Consider the following 23,464-nt stretch of genomic DNA (forward strand, 5'->3'; position numbering starts at 1 on the left):
AGGGAGGCCAGTTTCACACAGCCTTACGAAAAAAAGCTTTTGACTGGCTAACGGATCCCTAATAAGAGATAAGTTTATGGCCTAACCACATGTCTACTGCTTTCTCAGGGTAAATTTGGGTAAATGCCATAATAATAAATATGAAATACTGCTTTAAACATTTCAAAGCATTTTCAGGAATATCATATCATTTATGTCTGAACTTTGAAAGGAAGAAAATAAGTTATCTTTATAAAGAAGCTGAGTTTTAAAAAGCTAAGTACCTCAACAAGTAAATCAGCATATCCCATAACCTAGCACAATACTTAGCACATAATCTAATGGTTGAGTAAACACTTGCGTTAGGCTAACTTAAATTCTGATTTTTTCATACTTGAGCACTCCTCTCACAGTGGTGCACCGTCTCCATATACAGCGGATTCTGCCGAGGCTCACCCACGTCCCCTGGCCATTACTACTCAACGGTATGCCCACAGACTTCCAACTGCCAACACTTCTGTTTTGTTGCCGGGGGGTTTTCACTGGACTTGCACAGCAGGCTGAAAGCAGCCCTCCACTAAGGAGTCCTATGGCGTAATCCCCAGCTCCCTTGCTTTTTAGACAGATAATTCTAAGGGGGCCTTCCACAGTTTCCCCAGGAGAATTAAGTTTTAGTTGCCCAAAATTGTAGCCAGCTTAATACACACCCTCTACTGCCTTCCCTATTCCTACTCATGTGTTCTCTGCCTCCTCAATAAGCTACCCGCTCTCAAACCTTTGTCTCAGGGTCTGAGAAATGAGACACTACAGGACAGGAAATAATTTTCAGTTTTAAAAAACAAAGGTAAAAAAGTAAGGGATCATTTCTAAATCATTAAGTATAATCACATTTTTTCAAAAAGAAAACATTAACCAGCCACTAATTGGTACTGCATGGTGAAAAAAATCCAAACTGGGAGTTAATGTTACATGAATTTTAACTTATGAAATTTCTGACATGAGAAGGAAAAGTACAGAAAACATTTTAAAAATCTGTTGGGGAAAGCGCCATTTTAATGGCGCCATTTTAATTTAGGCCTTTAGGCCTAAATCTAACACCTTCCTTAGGTGCACAGGTTGAGAAAAGTGAAAATTCTCACGTTTTTTTATTCTATTCTTTTTGAAATAGCTCGTTAAAGGGTGTGCGTGTGTGCTTGTTTGTGTGTGTGTGTGTGAGAGAGAGAGGGAGAGAAAAGGAGGGAGGGAGGCAGGGAGGAAGGGAGGGAGGATATATGTGGAGGGGAGAGAGAAAGAAGGAAAGATCAGGTTATGTTTTAATGAAGGCATCTTTAAACATTCCTCAGATCTCTGATCGTCAATAAAGCAAATACAAGCTGCCTCTCCCATTTGATGTCACTGAGCATGTCCATTCATTTATTCAAATTTTGTCAATACTTTCTATGGAGAATTACTAGGATTCACTTGTATAGCTAGAAAAATAAGAGAGACAGAGCTATGCCCAAAGAGTCGCCTTGGGAGATGGGGAGACAGAAAACTAAACAGTTACTATTCAGGGTGACAAGGACTGTCCAGGGTGCTTGGGGGGTCACAAAGGAGATGCTCCTAGCCTACACCGGGTGGGTTCGGGAGGCAGCAAAACTGGATTAAGACTCCAACATGATGTTTGCTTTAAAATATGGTTCCCCATACCCAGTCCCTATATTTTATTTAAAATTGAAAATTAAAAACTATAAAACATGAACACTTACATGCACACTGAAATTTAAAAGAGCTTCTTTCTAGATTTCCTGATTGCAAAATTTGGATCAACTCATCCAAGTTAATCTCTTTTCATTTTCTAGGGTGCTCCTGCCTGGCTCTGGAGAATCTACCTAATCCCCCTCTTAAGTAATCCAGCACTGGTGTGTAAGAAGAAATTCCAGAGGAGGTGAGATCTGAACTAAAACTTGAAGGAAAATTAGGAATTCTCTAGATGGGCAGAGAGAGTGAAGAGTAGGTAGGAGTCTTCTGGCAGAACTGTGTAAATGGGTAACACTGAGCGATAGCACAGAACTCTTAGAGCAGTTAGGAGATTAGTACACTAGCACAAGGGGAGAGGGACAGGTGAGAGATGTGGGAGGGCTAAAGTACCAGGAAATGAGACTGGAGAGACTAGCAAAAGTTAGATCTGTTAAGTTCTCTGTTATTTTTTTTTTGAGATATAATTCACATAGCATAAAATTCACCCTTTACACTTTATAACTCTGATTTTTTAGTATATTCAGAGCTTGCAAACATCAGCCCTATCTAATTCCAGAACATTTTTATCACCCTAAAAAAGAAACCCATATCCAATAGCAGTCACATCCCATTTCCCCTCCTGCCAGCCCCTGGCAACCACTACTCTATTTTTGTCACTGGATATTTCATATAAATTGAATTATACAATGTATGACCTTACAAAGGGCCTTACAAGTCTGCCTTCTTTCACTTGGCATAATGTTTTCAAGGTTCGTCGTAATGTAGCATGAAACAATACTTCATTCTTTTCCTTATGGACCACTGTGTGAATATCTCACATCTATCTGTTCATTAGTTAGTAGACATTTGGGTTGTTTCCACTTCTTGGCTATTATAAATAGTTATCAACATTCATGTACACACTTTTGTCTAGAAATATGTTTTCAATTCCCCTGGGCATATAACTCGTGGTGAAATTACTGATTAATATGGTAACTTTACGTTTAACTTTTTGGGGAATTGCTAGACTGTCTTCCAAAGTGGCTGTACCATTTTACAGCCACATCAATTCTAAGGAGTCTGAAGCCATCTAGAAAGCAGTCAAAGTCTTAAGGCTGCATAGAGTCATATTAAATTTTTAATTTTTAAAAGGTCACTCTAGAATCAGTGTGGAGGATGATTAGAGGATTTCCATAAGAAAGAGGCAGAGAAGTCTGTTAGGATTCTACTGTGAGTAAGCCATGTGAAAGAACAAGACAGTCTAATTAGGAAAGCAGTAGTAGGGTTGAAGAGGAGGAATTGGAATTATAAAGGAAGGGGAGGGACTTCCCTGGTGGTGCAGTGGTTAAGAATCTGTCTGCCAATGCAGGGGACACGGGTTCGATACCTGGTCCGGGAAGATCCCACATGCCTCCGAGCAACTAAGCCCGTGCGCCACAACTACTGAGCCTGCACTGTAGAGCCCACAAGTCACAACTACTGAGCCCATATGCCACAACTACTGAAGCCCACGCACCTAGAGCCCGTGCTCCACAACAAGAGAAGCCACAGCGATGAGAAGCCCGCGCACCGCAACAAAGAGTAGCCCCCGCTCACCGCAACTAGAGAAAGCCCGTGCACAGCCACAAAGGCCCCATGCAGCCAAAAATAAATAAATAAGTTTTAAAAATATAAAAGGAAGGGGAAGAAAAGTGAAATCACTTCTAGAAAAGACTGATTTAAAACTTAAATTACCCAGGAGGATAAGTATCATAAACTTAAATGCCTAAAAGATCAGACAAGTAATGGAAATAAATAAAACATACAAGATGTAAGCAATAGGGAGTGGTGGAGACTATAACAAAGAAGAAAGAATACATCCAATCTAAAGGAAGCAGCTATAACTCAGCTCCAACCACCTAATGTTATGGGGAATGTAGGTGCAGTGTTGTCAGAAATTCTCCTTGGTCAAGAGAAGCCAAAATCTGGATTTCATGTTAAATATCCTGATCTTTAAATACTGCCAGTAGATACAATATTTCTTTAAATTCTGTGCGATATCAACGAAACATGCCTAAGAGCTGCCAATTTGTGACCTCCCTAACACAGAGTAAAAGGAACAGTGGGCCAAGAATCAGAGTATGCCCACAAGGAAGGGGTGGATTAAAGAAGATTCCATAAAGAAGACCAAGGAGAGAGCAGAAGCAGAGGAGGAAACTGTAATGGTGTGAGCATCCCAGAGGCTCAGGAATGATAAAGTCCAAGAAGGGGACTAGGAAATGGTGTAAAACAGAACAGGGAGCCATTCATACTGGGGAATAAAAAATGGACTTTGGGATTTGACAACTATGAAATACGGGAAAATGGAAAAAATATTTGGTGACTGTCAGCAAAGTAGAAAGTTAAAAACTTAAGCTTTCTCTCTTTTCCCAAACATTGTTTTCTTCAACAGTCAACATAAAGAGTATGTGCCTCAAATCTTTATGGTTCTCAGAGAAGAGCCAGCTGGGTTTAGTTGTACTGTCCTCTCCAGCTGATAAACATTGAAATAGCCCAATTTTTTTTTGAAATGAGGTCCTTTGAAGAAGTTTAGATCTCTATGATATAAGACCACTTGGTCCTTTCAAGCTTAACAAAGGAATTACAAGTCTTATAAACAAAAAAAATTGTGGGAACAATGTATATAACTTTACTGGTATGTGACCAAGACCCAAAATAACAGTGGCTTAGACAGCCTAGAAGTTTCTTCTTCACTCATATGAAACTCCAAGCTGTTATGGCAGCTCTGCTTGGAGAAGTCATCCTCACTGTCCCAGGCCTTTTGGGACAGTGATGATGACTGTCCCAAATCATGTTGTTCTGCCATCCTTAGAGCGCTGGCCTCTTCAGCAAGGTCTAAGGAAGTACACCTCCATATCCACATCCCAGCAAGTGAGAAGGGGACGGAGGCAGAACCCCCAGCCTTTAAAGGGCATCAGGAAGTCACACAAGTCACTTCTGCGTACATCGTAATGACCAGAACTACATGCCACATGGAATAATTCTTATCCGCAAGGGAGGCTGAAAAGTGTCATCTTTATTCTGTAGGGGTCTGTCCCCAGTGAAAATTCAGGGGCTCTACATCTTAGGATGATGGAGAAAGGCGACACTGTGAGACAACTAGCGATCTCCACCACAGAGTGGTATTCAATTTCTTAAAGATTCTGTTCTTAAAGTTCTATAAATAATTTATATTTTGGTTCAGTTTTACAAGGGAATATAAATCTGGCCTAACCTTTATGCTTAAATATTGGAAACACAGCAGTGTAACATTGCCACAATTTTGGCTTCATCGTGCTGGTATTTATGACAGTGCTGAAGAAAGTTAAAGTTAATTTTAATCTGTTCTTACAAAATTATTTTCCTAAGAATTCTAAAGCAATTCTAGTCTTCTTGCCATGCTTAACAACTAGCTTTCAAAAGACTGCATTAAAAACTCAAATTATAAAATAAAAAAAATCATTGACATATTCCTACAGCATATGGAACTATACTACCTCAAAGATTCTTTTAAATTAACACAGTCAATTGTGCCCTTACTGCCAGAAAACTCTTGAAGTAACAAGTATGCACTATAGCAAGATATGCTCCTGAATTCTGACACTTCATTCTCATATTAGTTCACAGTACTATATTTTATCAAATACTAGAAAAAACTAAAAATAAAATAGTTCACTAGTACATGGTTCACTTGTGCTTGATATGTGAACATTCTAAAAGCCTACCCATGAACTACTGAATCTCGTAAATAAATATGAAGAGGAACTCCATAAAAAGTGATATAATTTACAAGACAGTAATTTATTGACTGTTTTATGATGATTCAGATCTTCAAATTCAAGAGTATATTATTTAAAAGCTTCTTGGCTTCAATCTTTCTTAAAAAAACAAAACACGGTACTTCCCTACAGTAGCATTTTTATCCACTTAAGAGCATGTAAATTATTATGTTTAACAAGTTTAAGATCTTAATTTTTGACTGGGTTGCCTTAAGAATGGTTTTGAATGGCTAGGGCAATGATTAACATTATTACATTTGCTTTCATAGAGAAAAAGTAGTAATTCGAAAAGGATGTTCTAATAAACAAATTATCTCATAAGGTTTGGCAATGGCTTTTGCCAAACTTTATAAATAAAAGCAAACAACTATTGTTTCAATACAAAGCTAAACTCATCAAATATTTATTTTAATGTAGGTAACTTTTAAAAATTGGGTCAAACATATAAGTAGATTAAAAATTATATTTATAGCACAAGTCACAAAAGAATGTTCCCTTCATTCCTCCCCCAACCAGCTCAAAATGAGCAATTAGCATGATACATATCATTTGGGCTTTTAGGAGAATGTTCATCAGGAAGGTTAGGGGGAGAAGGTGACAAAGAAGTTCTCACCATTAAGAGGTAGATGAAAGCAATCATAAGACCAAAGCACAGCAGGCGATTCACAAGTGCAAAATTCTGTACATTGCTACTGAATTTTTCTCCTATTTTGTGAAATCTATTCAAAAGCATACCTACAAGTTCTTTCAATGAGTAGCCCTATGCTGGAATGGAAGTGGAAATTATCAATAAAATGTACAAAGGAGATAGATCTTTTGGGTAGTAAGAGTAAAGTAGATTCCAAGATGAAAATCTAATAAAAACAAAACTACCTTGGAAAAGAGGTTAACTCAGCCATAACATATAGTTTGTGTGCATCCCTGAAAAGAAATTCTGATGCACACTGAAGTTTGGGAACTACTACTCTAGACTAAAAAAATGAACAAAAAGCAAGAAGTCCCATGCCAAAGTCTGTGCATTCAAATTCTGCCATATAAGACAACTATTAAATCTCCAGCAGGGGACTTCCCTGGTGGTCCAACAGTTAAGACTCTGCACTCCCAATGCAGGGGGCCCAGGTTCGATCCCTGGTTAGGGAACTAGATCCCACATGCCACAACTAAAAGATCCCACAAGCCACAACTAAAACCTGGCGCAGTCAAATAAATAAACAAATATTAAAAAAAAAAATCCCCAGCAGTAGAGGATGAGTGGAAAATATCCTAAAGTGTTTCTGCTTGTCAGCAGAATTTATTTCAATTTATTTGAATATTAAGTCTCTATAACCATTACATATTACTAGGTTAAACGTTCTTGAAAGAATTAAATGAGACAATACATGTGAATACACCCAATACTGAGCCTCAATAAATGCATGATGGATTTTAATCTAAGTCTTGCTCTGGAAGTACCAGAAGTGGCATAAAAGATTTTGGCCACTTATTGGAAGTAATTCCTGCCGTTCTAAATAGAAAATCCTGTTGTATTTATTTCATGCATTTCGACACCAGCTGTAAAACTTGTTATGGTGGGATTATGTCTTACATATGGATTGAGTTATAATATGTTTAAATGCATAGGATGCTTCTTCATTCTTCTCCTATACCAGAAAGGGTAAAAGAACAAGAAAAGCAAAGAAATCAAGAGAAGAGAAGGAATATTCAAAGACATTTTTAAGAATATAGTAAACTCAAAATCTGTTCAGAATATCAGCATACATTACTACATCAAATAAAGGCTAGCATAGCATAGACAACATTTTAGATGATAACGATGATGATGATGATGATAATGATGCAGCTAATCCGAATTTAAATGGCTTATTAGGAAAGAAAGGATTAAAACAGTCGGACTAGCAAACACAAGGAAACCTGGGTCATTAAAAAAAAAAGTGAACGTAAAATTTATCTGGTAAAGTGGTCAGTGTCAGGCCTCTAGACTAATAAGGAAATGATGAAAAACCAAATCAGATGGTGGCATGAGTGAAGATATGACATGCAGTGTTGGGCATTTGGGGAAAGAATGAAACCAAACTGAAGGAATACATTGCTCCATGTTTAAAGTGATACAAATAACAAGAATATTCAATAGCAACATCCAAGTACAACCAAACAATGTAGCTGTGTTGGAGATGTGAGCAAATGAGTTTGAGAATGGAGGCATTATATCTGAACCTAGGCTGCCTACTGGCCATACGATAGTACAGTAGCCCTCCCCCCGCCCCCCGCCCCCTTATCTGCAGGGGATATATTCCAAGACCCTCAGGGGATGCCTGAAACCACGGATTGTACCAACCCTATATATACTATGTTTTTCCACATATATATATATATATATGTATATACATACCTATGACTAAGTTTAATTTATAAATTAGGCACAGTAAGAGAATATCCAAACTGCCAGCATCACTACTCTTGCACTTTGTGGCCATTATTAAGTAAAATAAGGATTACCTGAATACAAGCACTGAGATACTGAGACAGTCAGTCTGATAACCAAGAGACCTACTAAGTGACAAACAGGTCAGTAGCATATATAGTGTGGATACACTGGACAAAGGGATGATTCATATCCCAGGCAGGACAGAGCGGGGCAGCAAGAGATTTCATCACACTGCTCACAATGCCATGCAATTTAAAACTTGTGAATTGTGTATTTCTGGAATTTTCCATTTAATACACTCAGACCATGGTTGACCATGGGTAACTGAAATCACAGAAAGTGAAACCATGAATAAGGAGGTACTACTGTATATTATATGTATAAAATTAAATAAGAGTAAATGCAGGCTCTCAGCCTTACTCCCTACATTTCAAGTGCTTAAAAGATACAGACAGAGAATATTTCTATTGAAAAGCACTGATCTATACAGCTGTGACAGATGCCTTGTATGTGAAAGATGAAATCTAACACACACACACACACACACACACACACACACACACACAGAGCCAATAACTCATCCATTCTTTCTTTCAGAACAATTTATTGAGCATTTCTCATGTGAGAGTCGCTGTGCTAGGAATTTGGAGTCCACAGATTAAAACAAAACATTCCCTGCTCTCAAGGAGCTCGCAAGTGCAGTAGGAAATAATGACATACGAATAGTTGATCGATCAGCAAATACTTGTTGGGCACCAACTATCAGAAATGCACTTAGTGATGTGGAAGGAAACAAAAAACAGTAACCAAGTTCTCTCTGCCTTCAAGGGGCTTACAATCTAACTAATGACACACAACACAGAGTAAGATGTAAAATGTTTTCAGTGGCAATTAATACTTGAGACTGTGTACTTCAAACTGAGATCTATGAGCCTGATGTGGAATTATTTCTTCCATTTTGGGTCTTCACTGGAATGATAATCTAAAAAAATAAAATACATATAAATGTATTCTAATTAATATCTGAAGAAGCATCTTTTTTTTTTTTTTAAGATAGTAGTCATCTTTTCTTTTTTAAATTTATTTATTTATTTATTTATTTTTTTGGCTGTGTTGGGTCTTCGTTTCTGTGCGAGGGCCTTCTCTAGTTGCGGCAAGCGGCGGCCACTCTTCATCACGATGCGCGGGCCTCTCACTATCGCGGCCTCTCTTGTTGCGGAGCACAGGCTCCAGACGCGCAGGCTCAGTAGTTGTGGCTCATGGGCCCAGTTGCTCCGCGGCACGTGGGATTCTTCCCAGACCAGGGCTCGAACCCGTGTCCCCTGCATTGGCAGGCGGATTCTCAACCACTGCACCACCAGGGAAGCCCATGAAGAAGCATCTTAAAACTAAATACCACCAACAAATTTTCATTCTGGCGTCTGCTGTTGCTGTTCTCAATCATGCATGTACTAGGTGAAGGCCAAATAACGTACAGTTTGCTAAATAAGTAAAGTCTGATTAGGAAAAAAGGTGAGGATGAATTGAGTCATTACAGAACACATGCTAGCAGAGGCATCCAAAAATACCTGTGCTACAGTGGTTAAAAATCACCAACCATCATGTTGAGAGTGAAGGTGATGCCTGCATCCTATCTCTCTGTTCCTATACAATATGTTCTCCACTCCTGCAGTCTTTGGGTATGGCTTACAGATTTGATTTATAATTCAAGAACTTCACAGTTCTAATCACATCTTTAAGAGAACAAAAAGATGCTATGAAGTTCCCAGGTGATACTTCATTAAAACTGACATTTGAAGATTATTTACTGGTAGAGTTTTCATCATGTGTGAAGTCTGATTACCCTGAACCAGCAAACAAAGCCTTTAAGTTAATTTTTTAATCTATATTTTAAAAGGACACTTTCTACATTAATATAAAACACAGACACAGATTAAAGAAAAAAATCTGAGGCTACATCTTTTACTCTTAAACCCAACACTGGCAATGTAATTTCAACAATACAGTATCACTAGAAACATAACTCAATGTTGTTCCTTCTAATTTTATCAATTCTGTTGTTCACATTTAATATTTTCTCATTGGTTTTGGTTTTATAACTTGTGAATTCTATAAGGAAATGTGTTTGTATTTTTTTTAGCTTTGGCTGTATCCTTATTTTTAAATTTTTTTTTACAGTAGGTTCTTGTTGGTTATCTATTTTAAATATAGCAGTGTGTACATGTCAATCCCAAACTCCCAATCCATATTTTATTTTATGTTCCTAAATACTTAAGTGAAATGTTTAATAAGAATAACTTAGATTCACACTGTACAGACCAGTAGTCTTTGCTAAAATCAAACCACTCATCCCATGGCGTTTTATTTAAAGAGGGTGCTCATTTGGAAGCCAAACCTCTTCTCTCCTTTCCGTCTAGGTGTGGGAGGCCATGGACCTCTCCCTAGTGAGCCACAGAGGAATTAGAAAGAAACCAGAAATACATATGTAAATCATTCCATATATTAAATTTACTACCATATTTCAAAAGTATAAAGATGCTGTTCTGGGTAATAAAAGGCCAATTCTTTTAAAGGCTTTACTCATACAGTAGTCGTTTTTTTTATTATGGATTTTCTCAATCAATTAATAATAAAATTCAACTTGTAAGCCTGTGTGAAGCACTGCCATAGTTCTAAATTACTGCAGGAATTCAGAGAGGAACAAGATCATGGGGAGCTGCCGAAATCAGAGGAAGCATCACAAAGGAGGAGGGACATAAGTTGGGCCTAGAGGAAAAGGAAAGCAGAGAAGGCGTAGCTTCTTAAGTAAAACCACAGAGGAGGAAAGCCTGAGTTTGGCTAAGAGATGGCCACGATAGTTCTGGAAGAAGTTGGTTCAAAAAACACACTGCAAATGCTGGGCTGACAGAAACCTCTGCTACTGAGTACTCTCAATTGCAAGGGGCAGAAATTCAATTTATGGATAATTCATTGCTCACATAACATAATCCCAGAAAAATCAGTGGTAGAACAGCCCTGAGAATGCCTGGATGCAGGAACTGAGAAACTGAAATGCTCCTACTATTTGTTCCCTACCCACCACATGCATGGGTACACACACACACACACACAGGCACACGCGCACACACACACAAATGCACGTGCGCACACAGGCGCAGATGTGCACATCTTTTCTTTACATGTTGATTTACTCTCTCAGGCTGCCTGTTCCCATTATCTAAAATCTAAGCCACTTGGTAGCTCCAAGCTTAGGGCTTAAATCCTTAAAGCTGTAAGGCAGGGAGTGGCAAGAGTTAAAAATGTAAAGGTAATGAAGATAGGCTAAGTCCAGTCTATGAGAGAATCTAGGTGTCACGCTAAGGAGTTTCGACTTTTACAGTCAAATCTGGCCTAAGCTAAGTTAGAAAACCTATCTGAATGAAGAAATAAGTTTATTTCAAAAATTCCTGAGCTGTAGCTTGCTCTGGATGAAGTTACTGTAGTCAACCATAATCAGGCTGAGTGGCTCACAATTGCCCTCTCTGCAAACAGTCCTACTCTAGAAGGGCAGACACCTGAGGCCAGATGGGGCCATCCCAATACCCTGTCTACCTGGCCACAGATGAGTGGTTCATAGGTATACGCCTGACCTAACACAATCCAATCAAAGTATAGTTTGGGGGTATTGGGTTTAAAATGTTTACATTTTGACTGAAATACCCAGGGAAATCTTAAAGTCTTCCTCAGACCATGGTGGGACATAGGGTACAACTCTGTAAAATTAACAGAATACAGATGAGTCCCACACTGAGCTTGCATTTTGCAATAGAGCAGTAAGGGGATCTGGGCCAATGATTCCGATCAATGGAACTAGATCCATTTAAAGAAGAGATTTAAGTACATAAAACAGAAGGGGAAAAAAAAGTAGAATATCTATGAATAGAATTCAGAGCCACCACAGAGTAGAAAGGGGAACTGAGTAATAGAAGAACAAAGGAGGAATGTCTCAATAGACTTTTCAAGTAGATCAAAACTGTGGCATCTACTGAAAAAGCTGTATAGAAAGAACCCTATGGCCGAAAAAGCAATGAGAATTCAAGTTTCCTGATTGAATTTAATAGTAGAAATCTACATATAGGCGAGAAAAGAGACACAGAGCTTTTGATTTCCGCCAAAATGATAAGTAGAAATAAAAATACAGAGCCTCCACTCCACACTCTTACTTTTATATAGAAGAGAGACCTATAATCTGTACTTCCTGCTGGGAAAATAAAAGAAGGCATGATACAGCACACTCTCTCACTCCTCTCTCTAACCCTCATCTTCCAGTATCCAGTTCTCTCAAGATGAACGAAGGAATATAAGAACAACTGTAGTGCTGACAGTCACTTCAATGGAAAAAACAAGCTTTTCCCCTGGAAACTTCACTTACTGCAATGTGAGTATGAGATGTATATTACAAGACTATGGGTTTTGAAATCGGACCTAGATTCAAACCCTGGTGCCACTGCTATCTGAATGACTGTTAGCGTTTAACCTTTCAAAGTCTCCATTTATTTGGGGGGAGGGGGAGGGAGAGAGGGGAGGTGGAACTAGGGAAACTTGAACTCAGTTGCTAGAGATGAGAGGCAGATTAGATAAAACCATTCCTGCAAAGAGCTTGGGCATTAGCTATGCTCAATAGACCCCCATGTCCCTATACAATGCCCCATAGTCATTGGGCCACAGACGTACAGTGGATCTAAGATGGTCTCTGGATCGGTTCCATCTTGTAAGATAAAGGGAGGCCACACTGTGGGACTCCAAATCACAAGGCTGGTTCCCTCTAAGGATTGATGGGCCCAGTCTCTTAAAAACCTTTCACATGTGGAATATATTGGAGACTAATTAAGTCAATTCCTAGACTAACATACATGCTAGTGATTCAGACTCCTTTCTTATAACCACCATTCCTAAATGAGTCCTCACCATTCTCCTAAATCGCAGGAGACTTTTCTTTCTAAGGAGTTGCACGACCCTAGCTACTCTCCAATCCAATCCCATCTCCAGATGGTCATCATACCTACCCTGGTAGAAAACTTCAACATTTCATTAAGCAATCACTTGCTCATATTTTTCTCTCCTTCCTTCCTTAGCAATGAATATACATCATTCTTTTTGGCCATGAACAAGTGAACCCCACTATTATATATGGAGAATTCTCTCTCTTATGAAAGAGCCCACCTTCCACTACAGAAGCTGGTGTGCCAACAGTGACAGCAATGCTATCTCACAGAATCAGTTCTGCAGAGTGATTCTGAGCACTGCTCTGACTGAGTGGCTTCTAAGCCAGGTCTGTTGTCTATCCCAGAGATTCTATGAACTAGTCAATGTGGTGGACACATGCTAAGGTGACCTCCAATGAGTCATGTCCTTCTATAGTCCCCTCCTCTTAAGTCTGAGTAGAACATGTGACTTGCTTCTAACCAATAAAATATGGCAAAGGTGATAAATGTCACTCCCTTGACTAGATTATGTTATATGGCAAAGGTGATGTCACGTCACTCCCATATGTTATATCATACTGGAGCAAGAGACTCTTCCTTACTGGCTTTAAAAAGTAGGCTGCCATGTTGTAAGAGGGTCACTCGTGCCTGTGAGAGGGTCAAATTGCAAAGTACAGCAGGCAGTCTGTAAGAGCTGTGAGTGGTCTCTGACTGATAGCCAACAAGAAAATGGAGACCTCAGTCCTACAACCACAAGGAGATAAATTCTGCCAACAATCTAAGAAAGCTTGGAAGCAGATCTTTCCCCAGTGACCCTGTAATAACACTGCGGCACTGACCAACACCTGGTGAGATCCCTGAACAGAGGATCCAGTTGAGCCACGTGTGAACTCCTGAGCAATGAACTTGAGATGGTAAATATGTGTTTTTCAAGCTGCTAAATTTGTGGTAATGCGTGACAAAGCAAAAGAAAACAAATCGAGTCAATATCCTCTAATAAGTTTATGTAATGCCTAAATTAACTAAAGTTAATTTCAATGATTTGCTACCAAATATCTCCAGTGATATTTGAGTGATCCGAATCTTATTCTTCTTTTAATGGCCATTTCAAATTCCATGCGTCACTAGTCCATTCAAACTACACTAGTCCACACCCATCTCCTTATCACAGATTCTGTAGAAATGGGAAGAAAGTACCATTTCCAGCAACTTCAACTCTCCTCAATCTCACCAGCAGCATGCAATACTCTCTCTGGTACAGCAAAGAATATAACAAATGGAAGTATTCTTCTTTGGGGGGACTCTAAAGAGAATTCATTATAGTAAGTAGCAAACCACACTTGAATAGTCACTTCTTTTTCAATATTTCACATTTTAAAATGATCTGAATGAGCTCTTATAAACCATACATTTAGAGAAAAGAACAGTTTTATATATATATATATATATATATATATATATATATATATATATATATATATACACACACACACACGTACACACACACACACATATATATATATTAACCGAATAGAGTAGAGAGCTCCTGGTACCATCTGCTTATTCAAAAATGCTGAAAGTATTTTCATCAAATACATGTGAGCTTGCATAAGATTATATATTACTATTTTCTATGAAATTGCAATGGTTTCTTCTGCATCCTGGATAATGTATTCCACTTTTGAATCTAATAATCCAATATCGAAAGTCTATCACCTTGGCTCTTACAAATCAAATAGGTAATTACTCTCAAAAGTTCTGGTGAAATTTGAAGGAGAGGGCATTTGGGAGGATGAAGAAAAAGTCTTAAGAGTACCTTCCCTACAGAAGAACAAGTTGCTATCCTTTTTCTTTTTTTTAAGTCTGATTTATCAAGATAAGAGGTCTACATGGACAGAAATGACTAGATAACTGCATAAACTCTCTGTTCACTTTGATTTCTAAAGAAGCAGAGGTAATAAGAGAAAGTGGATATCCTGACACTAAAAAAACAACATGTACCTTAATTGATACTGGCTGCCTCTAGAGCGGACAGTCCATTACTGTCCTCTGTCAATACTCTCTTCAAAAATCACGTTCTGAGTTCTCTCACCAGGGAGTCTGATGATCCTCAAGCTTGACAACTGTGCTGATAAACTTCAAAGCAGCTTTGACCAATTAAAGGGCAGCATGCAGTTGATAAGGTGGGGCCAGTGGGAGCAAAGGGATGTGTGGGATACGGACTGACTGCAAGAGTGGATACCCCTCAGAGGTGGGTATAATTGATTTAAAACCAGCTATTGGAGTCATGAGTCTCCCCCGTCAGCAGGCAACAGTAAGGGCCCAGTCACTTAGGACTATATTGCCTGGCATAAAATCTGACCTGAACATCTACAGAGTTCAGCATTTTAAACATCTAGGAATGTTTAATTTAAGGAAATGTCATAACACAGCCATGGGAGCAGCTTGCTATTGTGACTAGGATACAGGAAATATAGATGTTATCCTCAGCTTCACACTGATTCAGTAGTGTGTGACCTTGGGTCTATCAGTGTACCTGCTGCCTCCTTCTGAAAATGAGAACAGTATGTCTTCCTAGCTATCTCTCAAATGTTTTGAAGCATCACCGGGAAAGGTAAGAGTTATAATCACAAGCTAGGAAACAATGGTATGTATCTGTGGACAGGTACAATAAAAATTAAGTATGGTGTCTTTGTTGAAAGGAAAAGGCTTCAAACAATAAAAGCCCCCACTAACTTAAATACTCAAATAAATTACATTCTTTAAAAAAATCTATGGAATCAAATATAAAAAGCCATATTTGGATATAATAACAAAAAATATCCATGACTACAATATTTCACTAATGAGAAGGTACAGATGCTACATACAGAAGGATTTTATGATGTCCATATGCTTCTCAAATGACTCTCCTTGTTAGCTACTTCTCCATATCTCTATTTAAGAATAACCTACACCTTCCCCACTGAGCAGGTGTAAATTACAGTATAATATGTTGTAATATTTAAACAAATTCAAAACAGAAGTAACGCTATTAGAAAGAAATGAAAGCTATATAACCCTAAAACAAACTTCGATGCAGATATCAATATAAATCTGAACTATGTGTATCATTTAAACTAGTTAATTAAAAAGGTTATCTGGTCAGTTGGCTTCATGATTTAAAACTCCTTAAAACCCAAATATTATCCAAATGCATGCCAAATATACACAATAAGTATTTATAGATAATGGCAGTAACTTCATAAAGCAACACTGTCTACTATAATAATGGGCATAGAACAATCATAGCAGTCTATGATAATGTTTAAAATTACCTTTTTAATTTCAGAAGAGCCATTTTCATTTTTACAGAAGATAGCAGTTTAATATGCCAAACACTCTCTAGCCAGAGTGTACGGTCTGATTTTGCCAATAAAGGCCAGCCCAACAGGCTGAATCAATCGCAGAAGGAGAGGAACAGGAAGACCGAGGAAAAAAACAAAACAAAAACAAAAAACCCCACCTCCCTCCTAACCATAAGCTGGTACTTAATTTAAAACTCTAAACTTCCTTCTGAACAACCTTGTAGGCATCTAACCGTGTCCGTTCTGTAGTGGAGATGATCGATGCAGGAGGAGAGCCAGGAAAGCATCCCTCCCTCTAGCTGGCAGGCTGATATCAAAGGTCAGATTCAGGATTCCTACTCTACATACACCTGTTTATGACTGAAACATATATGAAGACATTCACTTTTTCCCACACAGAAAATAACATATCCCAAGAAAATGCTTCTCTTCTTGAGATTTGCCTCATTCAAACAAAATGGATGAAACTAAACTACAAGAAAGTTTTACAACTGACGAAATTATTTGTCCTTTTGAAAATATAATATTCTTAATAAGCATTTTAAATACAAATGCTTTTCAGAAGGCATGTCAGTGATTTGATGTTTGGGTAATTAAACTGGTCCAAACTGGAACAGCGGTTTAAAAGGAAAAGGAGGACTAATTATCTGTGGTAAAAAGCAAATATCGCAATAATTTCCATAATAAACACCCAAAGTACCGAAGAGTAGTTCAAAAGATATCCCTTCCAAACATGATATTTTTAATTGTCCTCATTTACCAACTGCAACTTATTCTGTGCTGTTATTAATTATGGGATTAAAAAGATTTCTAGAACATCAGAAAATAACATCCAGACCTTTTCAAATGTCAAAAGATTTTCTTTCCAAGTAATTTAAATTACTTTTTCTTTAATACAGATTCTCTATGTACTTATTCCCTTTTCCTAGATTTCAATCATGCCTGTAAGATTTGAAAACATGATTGTACTCCAAATACCTGTAAATCCTAAATCTTACCCTTTATGATAAATCTCAGCACAACAAGAGTATTTAGTTGTATAAGCATTGTTATACCACTTGGGCAGAAAAAAATTAACTCTTCATTTTCTTTTCCGGTTGAAGTTAAACTTTTAAAGCCCTTCTTACCCCACTCCCACATTCTACGTATACACACGCGTACACACACACACACACACACACACAATACAGACGTATAATGGGATCTACGTAGATATCCCATTCCTCGCAGATTTCAAAATGCTCTAGTTACTTAATCTAAAAGTTCCTCTTCGGAGATTACACACACCTCCCTGGCAGGGAAAACAAACACGACAGATACTCTTGAAATTAGAGCACAGGAGACTCACTAGAGAATTTCCAGTTCCACATTCCAGGAACGGCGTCCTGCGCTCCCGCCGCAGCCCCCTCTCCTCTCGGCCTCGGTCCCGCTCCAGGCACACCAGGGACGCTCAGGCCTCTGACTCCAGCACCTCTCACTGCGGACCAGGGGGCGATGGCTTCCAAGCCAAACAAACGCCGCCCGCTAGGCACTCAGGGAACGCCCCCGTCCTCGGCTCCCTCTGGTCCTCACTGCGACACCCTCGGGTGGCGTTGAATTAATCAGTTCACCTCAAGAAGTTTACGATTCATCACTCTCCTTCCACTAGCCGAGGAACTGCTTTATCTCCCATCCCCCAGGCTCCGGAACTTTTCTTGAAACCCAGAATTCTCATGTATGGACTTGGAGCTTAAGTACCCCAAGAAACATCAAAGGTACCCCCACTAAGTATTGCTGCCCTCAAGCAACACGTTGGCAGTACAAACTTTTCATTCATAACTCGGCTCCAACATCCACTGGCTGTGTGTGTGTGTCGGCAGGCGGCGGGGACATCACGCCGACGACCCCCACGCCTCGGCCAGTCTACCAGATGTCGAGGTCTGCACCAAAATATCACCTGGCACCGAACTTACGGCCAAGGCGCCCTTAAACCCACCAACCTCTGGGTTGCGAGATGCCAGGCAAGCTGCGTCGGGGTCCGGACTGGGATGCTGTTAACCTGGGGAGCCCGAGTAGGGAATACAGCGGCGCATCCGGAGGACGCTCGGCCCCCACCCCGTTCCCAGGGCTTTCCCCGGCCACCAGCCGCGAACCGGGCTGTGGTGCCACTCACCTCCGCCCGCTCCCGCCGAGGCTGTCGCGCCCTCCTTCGCCCCGCGCCGACGACCCCCTAACTTCTCCCCCTTCTCCAAACAGCCATCTTTCGCGGAGGAGAAGAGAATGGCGAGGCAGAAGCAAAGGGGTGACTGAAAGTTGACTCGGGGACCGCCGCTGCTCCGCCAGCAGGGACTTACCGGCCGCGGCAGGCGCCTGAGGAGGAGACGGAGGCGAGGGCGGCGGGCGCGGCGGGGCGGGCTGGGTGTGCGCTACGCGCTGTGCGGGACGCGCCGCCGCCGCCGCCGCCGCCGCCGCGCGGGAGGGGTAGCTCGCGAGGGCGGCCGCGCGGCTGCGAGCAGAGCGGGTGGCGGCGCGCGGAGGATTTGCTAAAAATAGCAACTCTCTGGGAGGGGTGGGGGGCGGAGGTGGGAGGGAGACTGAGAGGCCGGGCCGGGAGCCGCGCCGCGGCTGAGGCTGGGCGGGGCCGCATGAGAAGAGAGGCAGGACCGGCGGCGAGAGCGCGGACCCCGGCGCCGGACACCCGGGACGCACGGGCGCGGGAGAGCGAGGGATGCGGGGACACCTGGGCGCGCGGCCGAGGCGCGGGGAAGGACGCGCGGGGGGCAGGGGGGGCCAGAGGGCCGCCGGGGGTGGAGCGGAGGGGAGCTCGGGGCTGGACGGGCGATTGTTCCCCGGGGAAGGACGGGGCGCCTGAGCCGACCTGAGCTCTCTGAAGCGAAACACGCCCACGCGAGGTGCAAGGTGCCGGTGGGGCGGCCGGGGCTCGCGCTCCCCCTGCAGGGCCCCTGGGCAGCCCGGGGCAGGGCCGAGGACCGCGCCGGGAAGGAGCCGGCCGCTCAGGTGCGCGCGGCGTCCGCGGCTCCACGGCTCCGCGACTTCTTGTTTGAGAGAAGAGAGCGTTTTGGGGCGGTACCTGGAGCGTCCCCACAGTTGCTTGGACTTCAAAGGATCATTCAAGGGGATTTTCCATTTGGGGTTTTAATGACCAAACGGGAAACGCGAGGAAATATGGTGACGGCTACTGGGAACGTAAAGTAGGTTTGTGGCGTTTTAAGGCTGAACAGAGACCACCATCTGCTCTGAAACCAGCCCTAAGAGAAGGGAGGTAGAGTCAGTAGGTCCGAGAATTGACGAGGTTATCCCCTTCAGTGGTTAGTATTTTCATTTTGTGGACTTTTTTTTTTTAACTCCTGTAACTTAGTCCATATTAGTATCAGTAATACCTATAGAATTATTTATAAAGCGTAGAACACTGAAAGATGTTTTTTAAAAAATGTAACCGTAAACATACTTGTCTCACGCTAACATGTGGTCACTCGAAGAGGCTAATAATATTTATGGTGTACACTGTTTACAATTTGACCCTCACGCGAGTTAGAGCTAGTGTTTCTACATATATGTTTATGTTTTCCTCTATGTGTCATGTAAAACACAGCTGGCTCAGATGTAAAGAACAAGAGAGACCTAACCCAGTGCCCTCATTTTCAGAGGAGGGAACCTGGATCCAGAGAAGTGATGTGATTTGACCAAGGTCTCTCAAGTCAGTGGCAGGGTTCAGTTTAAACCCTAAGAGTAAAGCCAAACTACCAATGCCATAAAACCAGGATAACTCCGAGAAAGTTAGTGGTATGGTGCCTGTAATTTAATCTAAAATAGTCCAGCATTCATGGTAGAATGAAGGCACGTTGTGGTTAGATTTAACCCTCATTTTGCTCTAATCAAGAATTCACATTCCAAGCGTTGTCAGCTACCTTTAAGTAAAAAGGTCACACTCCTAAGGCCGTCGGTGCTAGAACTTCATCTAGCTTAATTTTCTGTCTATGCTAGGAATTCCAGTGATGAGCATGATGGATCTTGTAATGGGCTCTCAGTGGTGAAATCTGTTGTGTTGACTATTTTAGGGAAACTCCTCATTCTCATATGAATTAGGTATAAGCAGGTATAAACATTTAGTGACTTTTCACCCTTTACTTTCCAAAACAGAACCCTTTCTGAAATGGTCAAGTGTCCAGCCCTTTTTTTTTTTTAAGATGGTGTTTCTGTTTGCCTACTACTGACTCAAAAGGAAACAATTTTCCCTCTATTGTCTCTCAAGAAAACCTTTCATGTGACGTCGTTTTTGAAGCACCAAAAACACCTTTTTTGAAGCACACAAAAAAAATATCGCTGGGATTTCACTAGATACTTATGTAATAAAGGTGTGTATGGCCAAACTGAACTTGTTTTTACCCCTTAGGGAGGCGGTACAGGCCGTAGTTATTCTTTACTCAACTCTAATTATTATTATTTTTTAATTTATTTATTTATTTTCATCTTTTTGGCTGTGTTGGGCCTTCGTTTCTTCGTGCGAGGGGTTTCTCCAGTTGCGGCGAGCGGGGGCCACTCTTCATCGCGGTGCGCGGGCCTCTCACTGTCGCGGCCTCTCTTGTTGCGGAGCACAGGCTCCAGATACGCAGGCTCAGTAGTTGAGGCTCAGGGGCCCAGTCGCTCCGCAGCATGTGGGATCTTCCCAGACCAGGGCTCCAACCCGTGTCCCCTGCATTAGCAGGCAGATTCTCAACCACTGCGCCACCAGGGAAGCCCAACTCTAATTATTTATGTCTACCTCATCTAGGTCATTTCACAAGGAGCTGAATTCCTTGTCATTCTCTTAGATATTTGAATGCCGACTTTGAGCAAGGCACTTGCTGGGTGCTATGGGAGATTCACATATTCTAAAGATATGGTTTAGTAGAAAAGTTTCTCTTAAAAGTTGTGATGGCGCTCCCACAGGTCTCTGTTCCAACCTAAATTACAGCATTTATGACACTGTATTATAATTTTTTTTCTGGTTTTACTCTCCCTCAGCTGAGCAGTGGGAGAACATAGATACTCATTCCTATTTCTTGTAGTTTTTTTTTTTTCACACACACAGTGTATTTTATTTTTACAAGAGATAAACTTCTTGTAGTTTTTTTTTTAATAGGCTATATTTTAGAGAAATTGAGAACATACTGTAGAGAGTTCCCATATATTCCCCCACATACACACTTCATTTTTCGTGTTGTTAACATGTTATATTAGCATTGTATACTTGTTACAATTAATGAACTAATGTTGATACATTATTATTAACTGGAGTCCACAGTTTATTCATATTTCCTTAGTTTTTACCTAATGTCCTTTTTCTGTTTCAGGGTCCCATCAAAGGATTCCACAATCTATTTAGTGATCATGTCTCCTCAGGCTCCTCTTGGCTGTGACAGTTTCTCAGGCTTTCCTTGTTTTTCATGACAATGACAGTTTTCAGGAGTAATGATCAAATATATTGTAGGATGCCCCACTTTTAGAATTTGACATTTTTCTCATGATGAGACTGGGTTTATGGGTTTGGTGACAAAGATCATAAAATGCCTTTTCAGCACATCATATAAACAGTACATTTTAGCAACATGATTTATCCCTGTCAATGTTGACCTGGTTGAAACAGTGTTTGGAAGGAAGTCACTATGCACGGCCTACACACACGTAAGGAGTGGGCACTTAGCCCTGCCTCCTTTAGGGCAGAGTATCTACATAATTTTTTTGGAATTCTTGTGCACTCATTTGTACTTTCTTCTCCAGGGGTTAGCATAGTGCCCTCACCATCATAGGCTGTTATGGATTGCAAGACTAGGTTTAAACAGAAATTTTCCCTGCAGGAAAATGGATAATATTCTCTGCATTTTAGCAGAAAAAGAAAAAGCCTTATGATAAAGCTCCATTTTTTTAAAATGTTAGGCATAGAAGGGAAGACAAATGAGGTGTTTGTGGTGGTGGTGTTGATGCTAGATGTTGTGTAGTTTTCTTTATAGGCAGAAGTACTGCATACATTTTATGACCATTTGAAACGTCTGGGGCATCCCCCAGGGGGCCAGACCTCCCACTACACCGATTAGCCATATGACTTATTTTATCCAATGAAATGTTAGCAGAAGTGATGTGCCACTTTCAAGGGGAATCTTTAACAGCCTTCCTGTTGTTCCTCTATTTCTCTTGCCCTCAGCCACTAGATTAGCACTCTAGCAGATGAGGACAGTCCCTTCCAGAAACAAAGGCCACACTGAGCCCTCCACCAAGTCACAGAGGACATAAATATCAGCAAGGAAGAAACCACGGATATTTGGGTGTTTGTTGTTACCACACCTTTCCCTAACCTATCCAATCTGACTGCAGAGTCCTTCCTGAGTTCCTATAATTGGACCACCAAGTGCTATGCTTGATTCAGTTGTCATCAGTGATCACCTCTGAAGTACAGCCTTTTAGGACCTCTTTGTGTTTTGTTATGACAAAGGTATGTTTTAAAATCGTTTTCCATTATGTTTAAAAATAAATGTTTCTTATGAATGATAAAAATCCCATCCTTTATTTATGACACTGTCAATAAAATTAATTGAACACCCACTAAGTGCAGAACCCTGTAGCAGATCCTGTAATTTGTTTTTTCTGAATACTAGTTTCAGGGTGATACCATTTAAAAAGTAAAGATACAATATTTAGAAGTAACAGATAAAGACATTTAGCTAGAATAATATACCAGAGGATGATTTTACTATGAAGCTAATGAGGCTTCGGTTTCAGAGACCCTCATTTGCACAGACATCTTCTAAGGCTCTGTATTTATAATTTAGTATTGTTTTACTTAACAGGGCCCCAAATATGTATGAGCTTCAGACCCACCAACTGGCTCCTTCCCTGTATAATACCAAATATGAAAGGATGAAAAAAAAAGAGCTGTAAGAGTTATAAGAATGACAGGCAACATTCCCACAGTCTGTGCATCTGACCTCCCAGAAAGTGTTCCGTGCAAGGTGGCCCTGAAGTTTGGGTTCCCTGGTCAGATTTAAAACTGAGTCAGCATGTGCATCTATAATAAGAGAAGAGGATATATCCATCATCAAGCAGAGCCTCTTGAACTCAGAAAGTACCCAACCTGCAAGGCCAATTCTGTATACCCACTGTAGCATTTTTCCATCATGTACCTTTAATTTTGTTCGTAATCCCAAAAAATCTTTGAGCACATTATTAGTCCTCTCCATAAAAGTTCCAGTTTTCACT

General features: G+C 40.6%; 1 protein-coding gene across 11 annotated transcripts in view; it reads right to left on the reverse strand.

The window, feature by feature from the left end:
- HDAC9 (histone deacetylase 9) overlaps positions 1 to 18,463 on the reverse strand; it is a 1,001,951-nt gene extending 983,488 nt beyond the window's left edge. For 2 of the 11 annotated variants that reach the window (XM_068550537.1, XM_068550545.1), the window contains exon 1: positions 18,384 to 18,460. The gene's annotated coding sequence lies outside the window, so the exon portion shown is untranslated. Of the gene's footprint in view, positions 1 to 18,383 lie in introns of all 11 variants that reach the window. The other 9 variants (XM_068550541.1, XM_068550535.1, XM_068550547.1 and 6 more) reach the window with 7 other exon arrangements.
- Positions 18,464 to 23,464: the final 5,001 nt, after the last annotated feature.

The sequence above is a fragment of the Eschrichtius robustus genome, chromosome 8 (assembly GCF_028021215.1).
Source record: "Eschrichtius robustus isolate mEscRob2 chromosome 8, mEscRob2.pri, whole genome shotgun sequence".
NCBI lineage: Eukaryota > Metazoa > Chordata > Mammalia > Artiodactyla > Eschrichtiidae > Eschrichtius > Eschrichtius robustus.